The 22,075-nt window shown below is 39.0% G+C and overlaps 1 protein-coding gene across 1 annotated transcript in view; it reads left to right on the top strand.

Moving 5' to 3' along the window:
• Positions 1–22,075, top strand: part of kctd16b (potassium channel tetramerization domain containing 16b) — a 59,343-nt gene that overhangs the window by 21,402 nt on the left and 15,866 nt on the right. The window lies entirely within an intron of this gene.

Raw genomic sequence — 22,075 nt, 5'->3', positions numbered from 1 at the left:
TTTACAGACCTTCAGCCTCACAGCAAGAAGGTCGTGGGTTTGCAACCCGGCCTTTCTATGTGGGGTTTACATGTTCTCCCTGTGCTTGTGTGGGTTTTCTCCAGGTACTCTGGTTTCCTCCCACAGTCCAAAAACATGTATGTCAGGTTGATTGGTGACTCTAAATTGCCCATAGGAGTGAGTGTGAGTGTGTGGTTGTTTGTCTCTATGTGGCCCTGTGATGGACTGGGGACCTGTCCAGGGTGGACCCCTGCCTTTCACCCAAAGAGAGCTGGGATAGGCTCCAGCAGGTCCCTGGGACCCTGGTTAGGAATAAGTGGGTATAAAAAATGGATGGATGGATGGATGGATCGATGGATGGATGAATGGAAATTGCTCAACGAATACAAATTAGTTCTTTAGCATCTTAGGTCATTGGGTCAGTGGACTTCAACTTCTCTTAGGACACAAGGCCCCAAGTCTTATTTTGAGCTACGGGGATACTGGTTACGTAGTGATAGTTCAGTACATTCGGGGATGTTGCCTACAAGCCGATGTCTAGTAAAGCAAAGGGGTGAGGATGATGACAGAGAAAATACTAAGCTGACCCGAACAGGAGAGTGCACTCACTTCACAGAGGGACACTGTGCAGGACGAGGGCATTATGAACTAAGACATATGTAACCTGGCAGGGTTTCTTTCCAGTAAGCAAATATTTAGAAACCAGCAAACTGGTGATGATGCATCTAAAGAGAGTGATTCTAAATATTTTCTTTGACTTTTTCATTTCTACATATGAGCAAAGACATAAGCTCATATAAATGACAATGCATCATTAGTTTCGTTCTGTTTTATGCACAGATAATAGCATTTTTTAACATTTCCTTGAAAACAAAGCTGTTGTTTGGATAGTAACTGGAATGTACTCCAGACCATTTGATTTCAAATGAGACTCTGACTATGAAGTAAAATGCTGTTAATGTTTCACAATAATAGCCATTTTTATATGTCACAGTCTAAATATTAATGAAAATACTAATGGACTACACTGGATGTAAGAACACAAGTATTAGTTTTCATCTTTTTTTATGTAGTTCTGATGTTGAGAGACCATTTATTTGGTAGCAATTTGTTGCACAGTTTTTACAAAATTTGACCCTTTGGCAGTTATTCTCTCTATTTTCCATACAGAGAATAACTGGTGAGGCTTGCAAGTAATGCCCAAACTCGCCTTTTGAAATTCTACAACCTTGGTTAGCCTGTTTTATAAGCTAGAACCTAATTCAAACTTCTTTTGGACTTTGGAAATGTTGCCACCTTTGCTGAAGTGTTATGCTTTTTACAGGAGTTTAATTATGAGACTCACTGGCGCCTCCTTTGTGGTGGGTTATGTCATCTACAACATTACTGACATCACAGAATCACTGTTTTACCAGTGACTAGAGCACCAATTGAAATGACTTTGTAGTTTGGAAGTGGGGCACAGCTACTACCTCTCTCTCTATTGTGCTGAAATATTCAAACTGTCTCTCTTCATGGTGCTGAAACATTCAAACTGTCTCTCTTCATGGTGCTGAAACATTCAAACTGTCTTTTTCATTGTGTTGATACATTCTAACTTAGTCTCTTTTTCTGTGCCTTGGTGTGTGAATATGTGTGTGTGTGTGTGTGTGTGGAAGTATGCGACCACACACACATACACACACACGCGCACACATACATTTACTGTTATATTTAATCATTGTGAATATCACCCATAATGTTAAATAAAAATTAGTTTCAGATGAGGAGTACAATTATATCATGAATTTCACTGTGTTTATATTACACAATAAAAATGATTTGCTTTTATAGCCAGGATCTGTGCTTTCAACACACCCACACACCATTAGGCAAGTTTGCCTTCTCTCTTCAAACGTTTCTTCTCCTGTTTGAGGCCTTTGGAAGGAGCTGAAGTTTTTTCCTCTGAGTCTCATGCACATCAAAGCAGTCAGGTTACGCACAGAAGAAGTGAGAGAAAGTGAGAGCTCAGGGAAACGGAGAGAGAGAAGAGAATGTACTGTAAATCTCATCAGTTGGCTGTATTTCTGTTTCCACATTCACTCACATGCTGACGAATGGCACACCGCCTCTTCATTCTCACCATCCACTCCTCCACACACATGCAAGGCAAGCACACACATACACACTTGTTTTCATTTCTTGTGGGGACACTGAGTTACATTAATTTTCTTGCGATTTACCCTGAACTTTGCTACAACCACTGTGTGCCAAACCTGAACTTCACCTTAAACTTAAGTCAAGTAATCACCCTAAAATTCAATGATTGGCATGGGCCAAACCCCAACACTGTCTCTCACACACACACACACACACACACACATGCACACACACACACATCTTTAAACAATATACTACAATGTAGCTGTATCATCACATAACCTGTTGTAGAGTGGAAAGAAAGCAGGGTAAAGCTCAGAGTCAACTTTTCCAGCTATCTTCAGTGATAAGAACTAACAAGTTATCAAGGATCACTTATGTTGCACACTCATTTGTGGTTATTACACATTTGCTTTCTCTCTTACGACAGCATTTCTTTTTTTTTCTTTTTTTTTTACTTCCCATTTACTGTATGTGAATGGAGAGGAGGATGGGGTATCCCAAACCTCCTCTCCATTCACCATACTATCCATGATCCATTTTTCCATCTCAAATCTGTGTTTTCTGATATTATACTCCCAGTTGGACCACCTCTTCTCCAGCTCTTTAGTACCCTGTCACCCTCTCTGTCCATCTTTTCTTGCCAACCTTTCTCACTGCATCTGTCACCTTATTATCATTTATTCCTCTCCATCACCCATAACACTTAAGTTCAGCCCACTACTCCAATTTGCCCTGAAATGCCCAATGTGTTGAAAATATTTCTTATTGCTGAGCAGCCCATCCTAGGCTGGTCTTCTGACAGAGAGGACTTGGTGGGAAGGGTCGTCAGTCTAGAAATTGTGCTCCAGGGAAAACAGAGCCAGTACAGCAAAAATAATTACAGCTAGTGATAAAATACTGTACATGCAAAAAATATAGTATACTGCACAAAGGCAAATGTTAAAGTAGCTTTACCTTGCTTATTATTGATTCTTTGTATAAAGTCTATTAAGTGCCAATTGAACTTTAAAGTAACATATCTGTTGCTTTATCAAAAGTAGCAATAAAACTGTCATGGTGCCTATTTTTCATTTATTGTTATTGCTTTGATTGAGTCCTTCACAGAAATCTGTACAAAATTCTCTTTTATAATATTAATAATAAGATGAATACATTGAATTCTTTGTTATTGTGGGTTTTTCCTGCATGTATTCCTCAGTTAACATCTTATCATTTTACAGCACAAGCATTATGCTACAGTAGCAGTTCAAAGAGCTTACACTCACATGTACAGCACCATGTGCATGCACAGACCATACTGTGGCCCATACTACATATACAGGGTTTGATAAAGTTTAACGTAGCTTGTTGTAGTTGGTACCTGTATATTTATGCATCCACAAACGGGCTAATAGGTTTTGTGACACCTGCATGTTGGATATTTCTAGCCCTGTGAAGGATTAAAACCACTGCATTCCTCACACAAAGCCACTGCCAGGGCATTGCAAACACCCTTACTTTGACTCGCTACGTCTGTGAACTCATTTATATAATCTGCTAATCTCTCCAACAGTGTTTTCATGTCACAACACACAAATACAAAGCTGCTCACATGCATGCACCCACTCAGAAACAGCATGGATTCACCTGACGATGCTTCATGCATCCTCCCAAATTCTTCTACTTTTGCAAACACACATATAAAACTGGTTTATGGACGTTAGCCACTGTGTTGTCTGGCTGACACAGCTCCAACTGTGCTTTGGTCTTGGACACCGAGTGTGTATGGTCATAGCCAAGATAGCTTCAGGGCTAGAAATATAATTCCTGTACATTCAAACGCAATCTGATTAGAGCTTTAAATTGCTTTTCCGCTCAACCTCTTAGCGCTTTAACAGTTTTTCTCTCCCCTAACGCCATCTCTCAGTTCCTTTCACCCTATCTCTCTTTCTCTGTATCTGCTTCACCCGCTTTCTATCTTTATAATTACCATTTGCCTTTCTATTCTCCCCTCCTTTCATTATCCTTCTCACTCTCTCAACTGCTACAATACTACTAATACTGCTACAAATCTCACATAATTTTTTCCTTCCAAATCTTTGTTTCTTGCCCTTGTCGCTTCATTTGGCTTACACTGTTTCTCTCTCACACACTTATTTTCTTTCTCCAGTTTTCCCCTCCACGTCTTTTTTTTCTTTTTTTTTTTATCCACACCAGTCAGATGAGAGGATGTTCGCCATTGTTTTCCACACTAACCCCATTAGCCCATTAGAAGCTTTAGCAAGATGCACATTATTCTGGTCCCATGGGACTGCCTATCACTTCTGCTATAGCTAGAGAGCCAAAGAGAATGGCGTGTACTCAAGGCAAGGGGCACGCCTTGTTAGGTGTGTCTCAAGCCTGAACGATTAGCAATTACACTGTCTGGCTAAACTTCTTGGGACTTGGAGTCAGCACTCTTGTCCAATCAGATAAGAGAATGAGAGTGACTAAGCATTTATTTGATGGTGGATGTTTGATAGTGAAAGTGCGGATCTGCATCCAAGACTGGATTATGTAGGTTGTTTTCTGTTTTTAACACAGAAATTAATCAGGGTTTGCCTGAAGAAAACTGGCTTTATGCTGAATGTACTGGTATAAAATGATTGTATGTAAAGGTGAGGGACTTTTATACTTATATGGGCACATCAAATGTCACATCTCTATTATATTCCATTATGTGCCTCCTGTAGAAACTGTACAACACATATTTCATAACTATGATTTGTAAACCATTTCTTCTTCATCTAGCAATGTACAGAGAGTAACAAGAGAGTAGGTGTGAGAATGGTTAAAGAAATTTAAACCAAAGGAGATATCTTCTTTCTGTAACAATGTGATGTCCTGATGGTCTCAGTGAAGTTCTCCTTTCAACAGCTGACCTCCAGCAAGATCAGAGCTTAAGGTTGTCTGCACAAACTGTAGAGATGAGGGCTGTTGTTGATCGACATGTACAACACATATTCTCTGTTTGGTCACAACTCACAATTCCAGGAATTTATTGAAGGGCTAGAACATCTAAAATGTCCTGTTGTGCACAGAATCCCTGGCAGGAACTCATTGCGCTGGCTTGAGCCACAATTGGCATGTGTGATGCCACCAAACCTTTTGGCAGCTCTAAATTGTGTGTCGTAAACCATTTGGATTTTGGTTCACTATGGTGTGAGTGCATCCATCTAACCATTCTATCTACCACTTAGTCCAATTCAGGGTCACAGTGGGGTCTAGAGCTGACAGTGGGAAGAGGTGGAGTACATACTGGACAGATTGCCAGTCTATCCCAGGGCTGACACATGAACAAACACTCACACATACAGGCAATTTAGACTTACCGATTAGCCCAAACTGCACGTCTTTGCACTGTGGGAGGAAACAGAAACATGTAGAGAGAACTCACTTTTTACTTCAATCACAGCTGTGACAAATGTGTTTCTTTGGAGTTGCAGTGTATGTTTGTTGTATTTAAAAATGTGTTATATTTCTTTCTTTTTGCCCCAGACTGTAGATGACAGAGAACTTTGACAAAAAAGGCTGACCTGGCTGTAATAATCTCCATCCCTCTTCTTCTCTGATTTAAAACATCCACAGTCTGCTGACCTTTCTGGCCAACTTGGCATTATTTAGCATCATCCCACCTCCAGACAGACAGACAGACAGACAGACAGACAGACAGACAGACAGACAGACAGACAGACAGACAGACAGACAGACAGACAGACAGACAGACAGACAGACAGACAGACAGACACACACACACACACACACACACACTCCTTTCAGTCCTGTCTATTCCTTCCTCTGCCTGTGTAACCCAAAACCCTTCTGCACCCCTGTAGCCCTTCAGCTCTCTGACCTGTTACCCAGGCAGCAGAGTGATGGATTTGTTTTCATCAGACCCTGTGAACCCCCTCTGGCCATGCACTGGCTACACTGCCCAGACTGTGAATGACATTTAGCCTTCACCCTCCCATACCTATCCCATCTCTGCAAGGACCATAGATGACCTTTAAACTCTCAATCGCCATCGGCATATTTCCTCTGCTGATACATCCATCCATCCATCCGTTTTCTATACCCGCTTATTCCTTAACCAGGGTCACGGGGATTCACTGGAACCTATTCCAGCTCTTTTTTGGGTGGAACACAGGGGTACACCCTGGACAGGTCACCAGTCCATCACAGGGCCACATAGAGACACACAAAGACAGACAACCACACACACTCACACTCAGTCCTATGGGCCTGCTGAAACATATACTCTCTCTCTCTCTCTCTCTCTCTCTCTCTCTGTGTGTGTGTGTGTGTGTGTGTGTGTGTTTGTGTGTGTATGTGTGTATAGGTGCAAAGGGAGGGAGGAATGAAGAGCAGAGAAGGTGGCAATTTTAGAGACAAGGGTTTATAAGCTAGGGCAAGTTCATGCGATACTCATTGATCACTGTCAGCAGTTTGCTGACATGATAGTCAGATGGCTAAACATTAACAGCAACACAGCTATCAAAAACACTTTAGCATCAAGTATAAGGGCAGTAGGCCTTCATGTTGCAGTCTTAAGATCTTTATAATTTGAATAGCTTTATTTAGTTAGCTTGCTATCAATTGACGTATCTTAAGAGCCCTATTGTGTTGAGTCTGGCATCCAAAGCAATTACATATTTATTCAGTTTGGACTGTAAGCTGAGACCTTTGAGCACTGTGGTCATTAAACATAAGCCTCCCAGTCCTGGTCTTCTCCTATTATCTGTCATCCAGCTTCCACAAATTGTCTTGAGAGCATCTCTTCTCTAACTAGCTTATAGTTTAGATGTTGATGAATCAGTATTCTTACCAATTTATCGGTCACAGAAAATTTTGCTGCATTACTGACACAAGGAGACCACAGAGGAATAGATACAGTTTGTCTGATCTGTCTCATTTCTTAATAGATATTTCCCAAAACATCAAAATTTCAAGTCAGAGAGAATGTCACCAGGGTCTAAAAATTCCTAGCACATAGCCTGTGCTATAAATTGGGGGGCATGAAGTTTGAAAATGTGCACTTTAAGCTTTCAACAATAGATGCTTTTAGGATACATTATGTGAAGTGGAGTTTGATACTCATGAGACACAGTGACAATATTTGTTTCTGAGTGCAAGTTACTTCAGTGCAATGCTACATTTTGGAGGTGTTACTACAAACAGAGAATTTAACATTTGACATTTTGATTTTATACTAAACCAGGATCTAACTAGGATTTCAAAATAATAGAAATCAAAAGAACAATAGGACACATAGCAATGACAATGCACAGCAGAAATCCAAAGGCAGGACCACTCTCTATAATGGATGTTGTAGTAACAATGCTCAAAATACTTCTCAGACTTCTTGTACTGTACTGTACTCCATGTAGTTACCATTGACAAGAAAGCAAATTTGACCCCTGCAGCAACACGATGCGTGTTTCAACATGACAAGCCCTTAGACCCTTGCAATTCTTCTGCCATCATTTCCACTATCTCTTTGTCTTATTGTGTCTCCTCCCTGTCTCACACTGTTTCTCACTCTTGCTTGCTCTGTATTTCTGAGCCACTCTATGACAAGTCCACACCCCTCACCTCACTTTATTGGTCCAGCCAGGTCATTGCAAAGATGGCCCAAACTAATGTTAGAGAAGGGTGTGTGGGTGCATGGAGGTGGAGGAAAGGCATCTTCAATTCCACACTCTCTCAAGTCTCCTCATATAGCAAAATACCAGGACTAGAAATGTCAGACACTTACTGCTTTCTCTCTTATATTTGCCTGGTTCTCTCTACAGAGGCACAATCCCTACTCCCTTTTACCACCTCCCCTTCTCCCACTGTTCGTGGTTTTGACGTGCACCAAGCTTGTTTAGGCTATTGATAAGGAGGCTTGTCACTGATGTGTGGTCAATGTGTTTCCCTGTGAAAGTTAAAGGCGACTGTTTTGACAGCAGATAAGGTGGAAGGTGGGTGTCTGAATGCTAATGCATGCCAAAGGAGTCAGAAGCTCCCGTCATCTATGGAGAGCAGAGACGAAGCACAGGAGCTGAGCTGAGGCGTCTGGTACAACACAGGGCAAGAAGTTCAGCTGTTTTTTCTTCCAACATCTTTCAGCTACTCTTTGACCCATTTATGTTTGCTTGTATTCTATAAGTAATGCCTAAGCTTTTAAACACATGTTTGTAAGCCATGATCAAATACAGAACTGCTGTATTTGTCTTCTGTGCACATAAACATACATGCAGAATGCAACTGAATTCCCAGTGTTTTTGTGACACTGCACATTACACACAAGTTAATTACCATAAGCAGTCCTATTATTTTTTCTTTGTATTTTAATCAGCTTTCCCATTTCCTTGTAATATTCTGAGAAGGGAAAGCCAATTACAAAGGAGCACTGTTCCAATTACATAAACACTGATATCTAGCTTTGCAGTGGCAGCTGAATGGTATTCTTGTTATGCTTAGCTGTTGTTTCAATCCTCTGCTCACTAATTGCATCCCCAGAAAACAGGAAATTACATTAAAGTCACGTGACTCCTAAAATAACCCCTAAAAAGTCACTATCACTGGTAAGTCATGGCAAGGAGCAGCGTGGATCAAGTGAACTAACAGTAAACTAGGACCGAGTAAAAAGTGAGAACAATAAAAAGACAGAGAGAGACACAAATGGACTAAAAGAGCTGCATGGTCCACTGAGTCACCACCAGCCACCCAGCTGGTGTGACTTTTCAACACTTACCATTATGACTGCAACCTTGCTTTCCCAGGTCCACTGCTAGCTTCTTGAGGGCAGCATGCTGGGGTCAAGGAGGATGTTGTAGCAGCAGTGGAGGCAGTGTTTATAGCCGTAGCCAAGGTGTGCTGGGCCAGAGATGAGCTCAGGGCCTGGCTGTCAAAAGGGCTGTGGAGAGGTAACCAAAAAAATAACTCAGAGGAGACAGGATCAAAGTGGCAGGTTTATTCAGTCTTATGAAGCCAGTCAATTGCCTCAGTAAAATCATTATAACCAGCAGTAGCCGTCTCACAAGAATCAATTTTCACGTTAAAGCCAGGTGAACAAATGCCTCATTCCATTTTCCAAATGTTCTCCTTATTGATCTGGGTCTTGAGCACTTTCTGATAAATGACCCATGCCTCTACACACATACACTCAGATAGAGCTCCTATTTACCATGTATTTGAGTACTGAAAGCATAGTTAGCCTGAAAAACACTGAAAGTAAATCTATTCTAATTAAGAAACATCCATCCATCCATCTATCCATTATCTATAGCTGCTAATACCTACTTAGGGTACAGGGTATTTGATCCAGTATCCTTTACTGGTTTTCTTTCTGTCTTTTCACAGGCAAACATGCTGCAGCTAGGTTTTACATTAGCATTTCCACAATGATTGAATACAGCTAGATGTTAGTGAATGATGCTATCAGCTACAGTTTAGAAAATGCTGTTAATTTTCACATTAGTGGTTGTATGTCAAATTTCTAGAATTATGAACCTACTATAGTTTCACCTGAGAAGAGAAATAAGATCAAATGCTAAAAAAATCTGATGTTTAACAAAGCAGCAAAGGAACAGCAGCCTTAGTAACAATGTCATACGTCTTCATGTACTTAGTCAAGCCTTTGCATGAAAAATAACCTTTTTTTTACTGTGCTTCCTAAACACCTGAAACATATCTACATGCAGATCTATCAAATCCAGCTTGTTTATCACAACTAATTCATTAAATACATTCTAGCAGAGAAAGACATTCATTTAGCAGCTCAGACAGTGTCAATATCAATGTCAATTTATTTATAAAGCACATTTAAAACATCTAGCACTGGCCAAAGTGCTGTACATAGCAATATAAATAAACAAGAAAGTAAATAATTCGAAGCAATTATTAAGAACAGCAAATAAAAGTACCACACAAAATAACGTGTATGAAGCGAAGCCCAACAAACAAATGATATTAGTTATATTAACAAGTTCTATTAAAAGCCAAGGTATAAAGATGATTTTAGCAACAACTTAGCAGAGCTGACACATATGGCCATTTTACACAAACTGACTCCTGAACATGTGAGGGTTTGCAACATTCCCGGTTATCGGTTTGTTGAAGCCCCCCTGCAGGTAGAACCTGGATTTGACTGGAGTTTAGTCATGTATATTAATTTTCTCACTAGATTTCTCAAAAAGTTGAATTGCAGTCACTCATATTAATATAATTAATATCATACTTGCTGACTTTAATTATGGGGCATAGAAAATGGATGAATGGACATAAATTAATACAAGCACATATAGAGCAGCAAGAGTTACCATTATAGAAGAGAAAGAGACCAGTTGAAAATCACAAATATACATAAGGGCTTTAATCATACAGTATGCAGAAATGCAATTACACCATTACCTAGAAAAAGAAAAGTAGATTGCTGTAATCATAGCCCTGGCCTCAAAATTATAGCACTATTGTACCAGGGCCAGTTTGATCTGGCTGAATCACTGATAAGATGGCATACATGCCTCTAAAAAATGGGATGAGCACTAATATTATCTAAGCTTCTGTGGATGAAGAGAAAGTGTGGAAGCCGCTATCTGAGCATCAAATTGCCATTTGCAACAGCACTTATAAACAATGATCCATATAAAAGAGTGTGCGTGTGCGTGTGCGTGTGCATGTGCATGCGTCCCGGCATTGCAGTGGCTACTGTAATGACAATACTGCTCCACAGAGTAGAGTTCACTCGGGCTTGAATCACAAAACTGACAGCAGGGTGAAACACATGAATACACAGTACATTAAAATGGAAAATACCTTGAGCAATTTAAACTAGTGCCACTGTATCTCTACAAACATATCTATGCTCTGGCTCCAAGCCACTTTCTCTGTAAATGAACTATTTTAATGCTGTGTTAAAGTCTATGTGGGGAGCTTTGCCTCACTCCTTTTTTCATTTTCCCCCTTTTCCCTGTCATATGCTGGGTCCTTTTTGCTACCTCTGTTTATCCATTTTCTCTTCTTCTCTCTCACTTGACACATTCTGTTTTGAATTAATATGAAAATGCCTCCTCACCCTCCCTCCTTCTCTCAGTCCTCAGTGTAGCTGCTGGAGTGAACCTAAACTTATTTGCATTCTTAATGAGTGCTCTTTGAAAGGCACTCTGCTGCAACAGCACAGACAGGGGCAATAAAATATACAGTATAAACAAAAACATACACAGCCTGCTCTTTTTAGGAAAGTCCATTGAGCCACATGGGGAAGGGGCAGTGCCAGGACACTCTTTTCCAATTGCAAATTTTAATCCTTTTTTACTGCATAAAGAATTACATTAGCCGATCTTGCTGCCCATTGTACCCTAATTATAAACCTCCAAACTTTACAATCACATTTAAAATATTCTGTGACAGAAACATGAAGAACTATGTGGCAAGCATACAAGATGCAAGATGTTCACATTGTCCTGGGGAAAACTCAATTTTCTGGCCTAGCAATAAACACAGTGAGATAACAGTGAGAGTCATATGCAGTAATTGACAACAAACACTGAGCTGAGTAGTAAATAACATTCTAAGATTTTAGTTTAGTATTTCCAGCTCTCTGCTAAGCTTATTTTATATTCTTCATAAAATTCCTGTAGACGTTGTAGTAAACTCACCTTATAATTGTCCTACACTTTATCACATTTATTTTTATACATTTGAAATAGTAGCAATACATACAGGCTCAGATGCAAATATTGCTCTATCTTAAAGTATACATAGAGAACTGTTGGCAGCAAATAGCATGTAGATGAATAATCTATGTTAAAGAAACTAGCATGAGGCTATTTAGTGGGAAAAAACAACAATCAAGCATGTAAATAGTACTGGCAAGATGGCAACCATCCCTCCATTTTATCATATTATCTGGACAAATTTAATCATTATTCTGCACAAATTTATTTCTCACTCCATTTCCCAGAGCCCAACCAACCAGGAAGGAAGCCTTGGCCTCCTTTACCTGTAATAAATCAAGAGTGTGTACTCTGGAGGATCTAAACATGCATTCTAATGAAAGTCTGGTAATGACCCAAAATGTGAAATAAAATATTTTTGGATTGACTGATTTGATAAAATGATGCATATTATTATTATAAGACCTTTCTCTATTTTCCTACTTTATAAAGCATCAAAATGCGAAGGAGAGGAAAGGGAATTGTCCTGCTACAATTTGTCTATTTCTATCACTATGCATAATTTAAAACACAGGGCTATTTTAGGGGCATTGTGTGGGCTGGCAAGAGTGCAGGCAGAGGGTGAGCCAAGTGAATCTGAGTACAAGACTAATGATGGTAATGGCTGCAATTATATATATGGCCATGTTCTAATTTGGCTCACAAATTCACTCCCATCTCCATCTCTGTCTCAGCGTATGTCCTTTTATCTTCAACTCACATTGAAAGACAAGCCACCTTATCTTTGCCTCCACACTCTTTTTCAATTTTTCACTTTGTCTCTCTTTCTCTTTCTGTTTTACCATCTGCATCTGTGCTTAGAGGTGAGGAAAATGTTCAAATGAGCTCAGTTCTACCACGCTTTCTACAGCCACAGTGACACTGTAGTTGCAGTGACAAAAATACAAGTGTCTAACATCAATCAGAGCTGCACTGTCATCAACCATCACTTGGCTTCATGTTTCACATGTTTACTTTAGTTATTTCAAGATTTTACAGAAAGCACTTACCAGAGATTTTCTAATTTTCAGCCATTTCATTTTATATGAGTTGACCTTTAAAACTACACAGAATTTCTGTGGAAATATACAGACTTGTTATAAACCTTAATCAGGAAGTAGAGTTGCAAAAAAGAACTTTAATATCTACCCTAAGTGAAATGCCATTTGTTCAGCACCTTTAGCTAAACATAATTAAGTTGTTGGGCATACTAATCTGTAGCTAAATTAAAGAGAGGAAATTGAAACAGAAAGTCTAACATTGGTGACGGTAACAGCAGTGAGACACACCTTTGTGAGTTTGCGATTTCATTTGTATTCCCAACCCTGCTCTTTGTACAAAACAATTATGTGGTAAACATGAACGTGAAGTTGCCATTGCGGTTCACTCTTGCCTTGAAGTTCTTTAATTATAAAGAGACATGCACCTTTGATCAATATTGCGCATAGAGCAACTGTGATATTCCTGCTTTGTGTTTTGGCTGAGCAAAGCCTGAGTAACATTGCTCCTTTTTCTCTATTCCGTCCACTTTTTCCCTCTATCCATTCATCACAGTAGTTATTCATAAGTAGTTTACATATTTAAAACTCTTATGTGCCCCCAGTACCCCGATGAATTCATTACTGTATTCTATATATAAATATATATTGAAAACTGTCAATTTTTCACATTTGGCCTGAATATGCTTTTCAACATGGAGGCTTTTCTCTAGAGGAAGAGGTTAACTCAACACTGAAGTTAACAGCCCAGATGTCACACTGTTGTAGAGGGAAAAACCCCTCTCACGTGTGTTCATATTTCTTGCATGCTCGTTCAGTAGGCATCGCATGCTTGTCAGAATGACATGATTTATAGTTTTCCCTCTGAATAAATCCATTGCTGTACAGGGGAATCAGGGATAGGTGATGCATAGGTTTACTAGAGTGATGGAGAGAAGTGGGAATGGGACAGTATAAAAAATGGGATGAAGAGAGACAGTGGACTGAGGAATGAAGGTGAAAAGAAGGAGAGAAGATAGAGGCTCGACGAGGTTGTTTGTTCACTTTTTAATATTAGTTTGTCAGCCTGTTACTTATGCGTGACATTCTAGTATATTAGAGAAATAATCTTACATGTAAATGTGGTTCTTCAAATGGATTTTGAAATGGTTTTCCTTCATAATCCATAAAATATTTGGCTAGATGGTTATTCTGAAACAGCTTTAGTAACTGTTTAGCTTCTGTGCATAATATTGACCCATACGAACATCTGGCTAGTTTAAAGATGGCTATGTGAAGATAGTAGACGCGACAGTAGTAACAGTGAACACTTCAGACTGAGGCCTCTATTTGACAAAGACTATTTGTCTTTGATGTCAAATAGAGGCCTTGAACTCCATAATAATTTACATTGCTAATAAACTCAGCACAATACTGGACAGGATGCATGCAACATATAGTCTTGACCAAATAAAGTAAATAATTGTATGTCAAATTTTCTGTGCAGGTTTATACAAACCACCAAAATAAAACATGTAACTAAAATACATATAAAAGTAACCTGGTAACTGATCACAGCCAAAAAAAAAAATAATAATAATAATAAGCTAACACATATAAACCTGTGAAGCTGCTAAATGTTATATGAAGATTAAACAAGCAAGGTGTGAATTTATGAGCTTTAGAGATGCTGCTGAGTGAATTTTGTTGCACAGAGCCAGGTTAGAGCCAGTCTTTGTGCAAACTAAGCCAATTAGCTGCTGGCTGCAGCTTTACCTTAGAGCCATGAGAGTAGAATCCACCTTTTTATCTAATGCTCCACCAGAAAACAAGCAAATCTCTCCAAAATGACAAACCATGGTGGCAGAGCTATGGAAGATATATTGGAAATGTTATTCAGAACCAGAGCTTACTGCTTTCAAGCTATTAAAAGTTTTTAACCTAACATTTTATTACTACTATCAAAAATGGGTGGCCTTCACCTTATACTTGTATTAACTTTGTGCTGAATATCATGAAGTTTAATGCCATATCAACTGATATAACTTGTGATCAGACATTTATCTTTTAGGTATCTTTAAGTAAGTGACATAATTCAGCGAATCTACTGTATGTTTATATATGTTCACATCAAAATAACATTTGTGCTAAGAGGCTGGTTCGGTATCCCTGTGGATCCAGCTGTTTGATGTGAAAACCATCACTTGCTTCATCAGCAACTGTTGAAATTATGTAAGGGCTTGTTTTATGTGATCAGCCTTCCCTTTTCAAGATTTCTGCTGGGATCTCAAAAATCTCTGAGTCGGTAGGTAAAATTGTCAAAACATGCTGTTAGCTCTTCAGTGAGTCCAATCACAGTTGTTTCAGGTATTTTATACTCTGTCACTGCAGTGATGAAAGATTGGACCAATCTCTCTGTCCCTGAGATTATTATCCAGTCAATCTGATTCTGATGCTGCTACCACACTGACTATTGAGAACAGACGTGTAACTTATCTCGCCTCTAAAACTTTGGTTGCATCATTACACTTCACAGTCATTTGGTCAAATGAGTACATTTCAAACAAGTCTGGCATTTCATTTTCGTCAGGCTGTGTAGATTTCTAAGGACAACCTTTGAAGACAGTGTTGTATCACATCCCAATTAATATGCAGCCCCTGCCTGGAGTTTGGAAACAGTTGGTGCAGAGATGTGAGAGGTGGGTATGACTTGTGAATTTTTTATTCAGAAAGCATTACAAAGTGTATATCAGTCAGAATTTTATTCGTGTTTTCTCCTGAAAAAAAAAAAATACAGCTCACACTGTAGACTGTAACAACTTACATCCTGTATTGGCAGGCTAACCATGGCCTGCTACTACAAGATGTGTTTTGAATTCCTGAATGGTTTACCTTATCTGTGTTCCACATTTGAGTTGTTATTGGAGAGGGGCAGTAATGCATCACTGAGAACCAATGATATGTTGACAGGGAGTGCTGGAGCATGTTAATGTTAAACTGAAACCACCCACACTGACTGAGCCTAGACAAAGCAGAGCAGAAAGTCAGGGAAACAGACTGTGGTCCAGAACAGATATGATGTGTTCTGGCTGTTCTTTTATCTCCCCTTTAGGAGAATCCAGTGTTCTCTTTGATATTCATCCCACATGTTCTTCAGATGTGCACCAGAGTGGAGTGGAGTGTGTTCAAGAGTCCTCTGTGATTGTCTGTTCTGCCATTTCCGACCCACAATAGCCAACGTGTACACATGGACACACACTCGCTCTCCTCTTTCTCTCTTTCTCTCGATTGATTGCTGTAATCAAACGGCGGGTTGTAGCAGGGTCGTATGAGAGTGCCACGCTATTTTCCACTTCTACAACCCATGCTGGGTGGAATACTCTCATTTTCTGTACAACCAGGTCATGCAGTGGATGAAGTCACAGGGGAAAAAGGGGAAACAAAAGGCAAAAACTGCAGTTTCAGCATGGAAAACACTCTTCCCTGTAATAAAAGAGCAGGCCAGATATTTGTAGATAGAGTTTTTGTGGCTGTCAAAGAAAACGATGCAAACAGGAACGAAAAGGTAAACTGTAATACTGTAAGAATAATTAGGCTGTGCTGTGGTTATTTTTTTCCATCACATAAAGGAATGGTTTTTTTTTTCTTGTCTGAAATAGAGAAAATATTCCTTGTTGGCATGAGCAGAGGAAAGTGACAGTAAGTGCACACAGGTTAATCGGCTGGCAGAGAGACAAGCTGGCAGACAGGCAGCAGATTCAAAGTCAGAGTAGACAAGGTGCTTCACAGCAGAAACAGACAAAAGCTACAATCAGCCTGCAGACCTTCAGGCTTGGTTCAGATTCAAGCTAATGACTAATGCTTTTGGAAGACTATGTGTGCCTGTTCTATAATTTAAACCACATCAATATAAAGAGGCAAGTAAACAAGTGGGTCAAAAAACTTTAGAAATGAACTGTTGTCTCGTCCCATTTACCCACCTCTTTTTATGCACATTTTCCATTTGTCCATAAATCTCAATGTAAACTATAATGAAAAGCTTGAGAAAAAAACATCTAAATAATAAAAATGTTTTGTTACTTGGCTGAGGTGGGGATATGGGCATATCAATAAAAAGAAGACAAATAGCAGCAGATGGCAACACAATGTTACATCAAGACAGAGGAAACAAACTGCGGTAATTAATAAAGGTAACAGATGGAAAGTACCAGTGGCAAGCCATGATCTGCTGTATGAAGTTACAAAAGAATTAGTTAAACAGGCTTTTTGTAATTTTTACATCTGGTGGTCTGAATGCTGAAGCAACCCAACATTAATGTGTGTTGTCTTTTGGCAATTTCTGTTAATTAATTAATTTCTTTTGTGGCTGAAATGCATCACAAACCACAAGTCAAAGAATTTTCTTTTGAGGACTTTCTTTTAGGTTTTTCATTCCCTTTGGTTCAATAAAAGTGCCAACAAGCTAAACGGACCTCTGACATAGTCTTATAAAGCATGTGTGTGTCTGACACAGTAACACTGACATATATTTAGGGTCATCTGCATCTGATGAAAATCTCTAACAATCACTTCTTTGTTTTCCACCAACTCTTTACTTGACTCAACAAATTACCAAAGGATAAAATGTTGATTAGTACAGTGTAACCTTAAAATATTAAAGAACTTTTTGTTAACTGACATCTCTAAATATCTCTTAAAGTACCTAGTATAATATAGTATATAATATGGTATAATATTGCTGTATCTCCCGTCCTAGATTTGAAGTTAAACAATAATAAGCACTTGCATTATGGATGGAGATACTGTAGATTAATAGAGAAATACAGCCAGGAAGGAGCACAAGTGAGACATGACTTTTCAGTACAGGGAGATGACTAGGTAGACCTATGGTACTGAATTATATTTGCACTCAAGGAAAAATATGCTACCTTTTATTGTGTGTGTGTGTGTGTGTGTGTGTGTGTGTGTGTGTGTGTGTGCGTGCGTGCTTCCATTTAGAGTTTACTGGCTAACATCTTTCCCCTGTGTCCTTCGCACAAAGTAGGGGTTTTTGATCTCTAGAAATGATTATAGGAATCGTGTGTGTTTGTGAGCATGTTGGTATGTGCAAATAAAGACAGGGAGAAGCAGCAGAGTAAAAGAAAGAAACACAACAAAAGAGAGCGACTGAGGCACTAAACAGTCAGAAAACAAAGAAATGAGACAACACAAGATAAACGAGAGAACAGAGACGAAAAGTATGAGTCAGAGCAGAAGTGAGAAAAGAAAGAGGGAGATGGAGGAGTGAGAGGGACATAGAGAAGTGTGTATGTGTGTGAGTGGATGTAAGATTAGGGAGGCAATATCAGACTGTCCATCAATGTCACAGTGCTTGTGTCCTCTGTAAGCTTTTTCATCCATCAGCCTGGAAGGCCTGGCAGCGTGCAGACAGGAGTCCCTGCCTGTTTACCCATTCTACATGGTGACACTTAAATCCCCTCTTCTAATACCTGGTCTAGATTAGAGCTGTTTGAATTTAAGCAGCTGATGCTATTACTGATAAAGTACTGAAAACATCCAAAACCAAAAAAATCCAAGACATTCATATTTTGGCTTTGGAGAAACAAAATATGTAGTTTTAAGTCTAGAGATCTTTGGAGCTTTTCGGTGAGCAATATTTTACACGTCCACACTGTGGTTCTGTGCAGTGTGGCACAGTGGAGACTAAACTGGCAACATCTCTGTGACGAAGTTAGAAAGCTGTATACAGTCACTGCAGCTGTGACGCACCGACATAGTGCACAACTCTCCCTAAATTCTTGAACTGTTGTTTTGACAATTTCTGTCTGTAAAATCAAGTAAATAGTGAGTTTTAGTCCAAGCTAGCTGTTCCTCTCTGCTTCCAGTCTCTGTGCTAAGCTAAACACACCATGTGCTTTACACTCAGACTGATATCGATCTCCTCTCCTCTCAGAAAGACAGCAAATAGGCATGTGCCTGAATGTTGAACTATCCCTTTACTAGTAACAGCCTGTATAGCTCTGTTGCATGGTATGCTCATTGTACAATTTTTACAATAGACAATAAAGTACCAAATACTCAGTACATAATAGAAAATTTAAAGCAGGATGACAATTTACTGATCTACTCTCTCCCCAGCTCAACATTTTTCCACTATTAAGCTTTGACAAGGTGATTAGAGCATAATTAACATGAGCTTAAATGACTGAGCTGCAGATTCTGTCAGCATGTCCTTAACACTAAAGCAAAAAAAAAAAAAAAATATTTGAAGTACTTCTGCTACAAAAATCTCTCGTGTACTGCGACACTGCTCTGATATTTGAGCAAGGGCTTTTGTAGGTTACAAGTGTTACAGAGTGAGTCTAGCTGCTGTGATTAACCCCTCTGTCCACATTAACACAGAAGGACTTCATCAGCGTCAGTGTAGAATCTGTTCCTGTGTAAAATGTGTAAATATTTTCTGCTTCTCTAGACAGTTTTGACAGAGGAGCTATCGAGCAAAAGGCAAGACTACCTAAGGGGCCTTTTGAGGCTGTTTTGTGCGTTGTATTTTAATTGGTCTGGAGAACAGTAAGAGCTTTTCAGGAATATTCACAGATTACCAGCCTGAAACTCAGAAAATGTCCTAATTAAAAGACAACATGCAAGCAGGAGTTCCAGCAGATTGTTCCAAATAAAGGAGCTACTATTCTTAGCTTTCTGAGATATTATACATGGTTCAAAAGTAATTTTAGAAAAGTATATATATATATATATATATATATATATATATATATATATATATATAGTATAATATTGTAGAAATCTGCTGCTTTTCACTCATTGTGTTTTATGTGATCTCTTGTTTTTTTTACTCCTGTTTGGTTCCCTGCCATAAGGAAAAAAATCTCTGATGAAGGTTTAGTGTTTTTGTCATAACATGTAAAATGTCAAAATGTTATGTTTAGTAAACAGGGACCGAATAAAACAAAATTGCATTTCTAATTCAAGGGCTCGGGAGCCTCAGCTTGTCCACCTCTATTAGTTTCAATATTATTTCTGACATTTTTTTTTCATTTGTTAGATGCTAGAAGTTACACACCACAAACAGTTAGCTTAAGATTTCAAACGCAATGACACTGACAGATATTGAACACAGGATAAAAGCATTTTATAAACTTTATGAATTTCTCCCTCTCTCTTTTTTCTTGAACTTATGTGTGTGTTTTTCATTTTCTACCATAAAAGAGAACATCCATCATGTTTTTTTTTTTTTATTTGTTTGTTTACTGGTATTTGGTCGACCATGACAGAGCTTTATGAAGTTCTGCCCTGTGCAAGAAATCACTGATTGTGACCATTTTCTGGCACCGTTAGGAGAATAATCTGGTGGGACTGCTCACTGCGGGCTTCAAATAAGATTTTCAGCCCTGTGTAATTCTCTCCAGGGAATTTATTCAGTTGCTACTCTGTATGCATACACATATTCGATAAGCTCAGACGTGACAATGGTCCTAAAAGTTCATTCTATTCACACAGCTTGGAGTGAAGGTGCCTTTATTCAAATGGTGCATGTAAATCATTGCAGTCCAAAGAAAAGACAGATAAATGTTTACTCAGAGTAAGATGCTGCTCTGTTTTTAGTAGCAGCATTCATTTAGAAGCAGTAAGTGAGTACTGCCAAAGTGTCTGACGATGGTGATGATGATGATGATACACATTTTCTTGTGATAAGGAGAAACTCTAAAAACCAGCACATACATTTTTTTCCTCATCACTTGCTTGTGGCACAAACTAAGAGAAACATACTTATTTTGCTAAATTGGCCACCTGAGCCCTCTCTGTCCTACAATATGCTGTTCTGTACTTCTCCAGCAGGATGTTCCCTTCATTTAGATCTGTCATCAGAATCTATTAAAGGACTCTTCATCAAACAGGCCGTTCTATGTCATGCAGTGACACACAGTGAATAATGCATCATTTGAGGCCAGTGGGTGCTGGTAGGGATAAATTAGTGGCATTGATCAGAATCTGCTTTCCACTGATTACTAAGCTGAAATATAGTATAGAGAAACATTTTATGAAGCTCACTTGCGATCTCACATGGTTAGTATAAAATATGGAAAGAAGGTGAAGAAAAGAACAATGAGACAGTAATAAAGACAAAATTAAAGGAGTGTTTATTTCACTGCCATGTTGAGATTGAAAGGCTGTTGCCTTGGATACCATGAATTTAAAAAGAGAGGGTTATAGAGAGACCAAAATGGGCAGAGACTGAGAATAGGCAGTGTGAAATAGAGAAAGAGAGAAACAGCAGGACACATCGTTTAGCATTGTGCCTCTTATCGATTCCACCCTGTCATCACTCAGGTAATGGCTGAGACTACCTACCAATTAGAAGATTAGGGATGTGCTATATCTCACCCAGACAGCTGCATGGCTCGAGACTGTAGAGATAGAGGGAGACTTGTACTTGGTATCAAAGCCACTAAGAGTCCTCAAAATCCAATCCAATATGAAAACTAACACATGGTTAGCAGAGCACAACAGTTTAAAAAAAAAAAAGAAAGGTGGGAGTGATTCAGAGACATGTTCTCTGTGTTGTCCTGCTGAGCTACAAGTTTTTCTAAAGGGAGCTGACATCTGGTACATGAATTCCACATCAGGCACACATGCAAACACAGCCACCAACACCTGCCTGCTGAAATCAACATCCACGCTGCAATTTTCTGATGAGCCTTCAAGCTTCAGCTTTCTCTCTGACACATACTTATGTGACAAATGACTGTATGAATATGGTTTCATCAGTGAATCCATTAGTGAAACAGAAAAGCAGATAAAATAGACACTAAGATTAAGACTTAATAAAGACAAAACATAACATATTAATAATCATTTTCAAAGATAATGTTGGTGTTAATAGTAACGTCACCAACAGCTCTATTCATTTTAGATGTCCTAGCAATGACTGTAGCAAAAGTCACATCCAAATATAGTGCATTTTAAAAGTCATATCTTCAGGGAATACACATAATATGAATTAATACTAAATCTGCTACCTTTATGCAAACATTAGAAGTTGGGTGTTTTGTAACAAAGAGTTGATGGTCGGTACAACAACATGAAATGACTTAATAGAACACTAGGCAGACACAAACACAGGACACTAAAGGAGCCAAGTGGAATTCAAACATGGTCATTATTATTTTTATTTACACCTCAGGTTTTTTAACTGGGATGTGCGGAACGCTTTTCCAT

This window comes from Mastacembelus armatus, chromosome 14 (assembly GCF_900324485.2).
Source record: "Mastacembelus armatus chromosome 14, fMasArm1.2, whole genome shotgun sequence".
Classification (NCBI taxonomy): Eukaryota; Metazoa; Chordata; class Actinopteri; order Synbranchiformes; family Mastacembelidae; genus Mastacembelus; species Mastacembelus armatus.
Note: the sequence above shows the minus strand (reverse complement) of the source record. Positions and strands in the feature narration are given on the sequence as shown.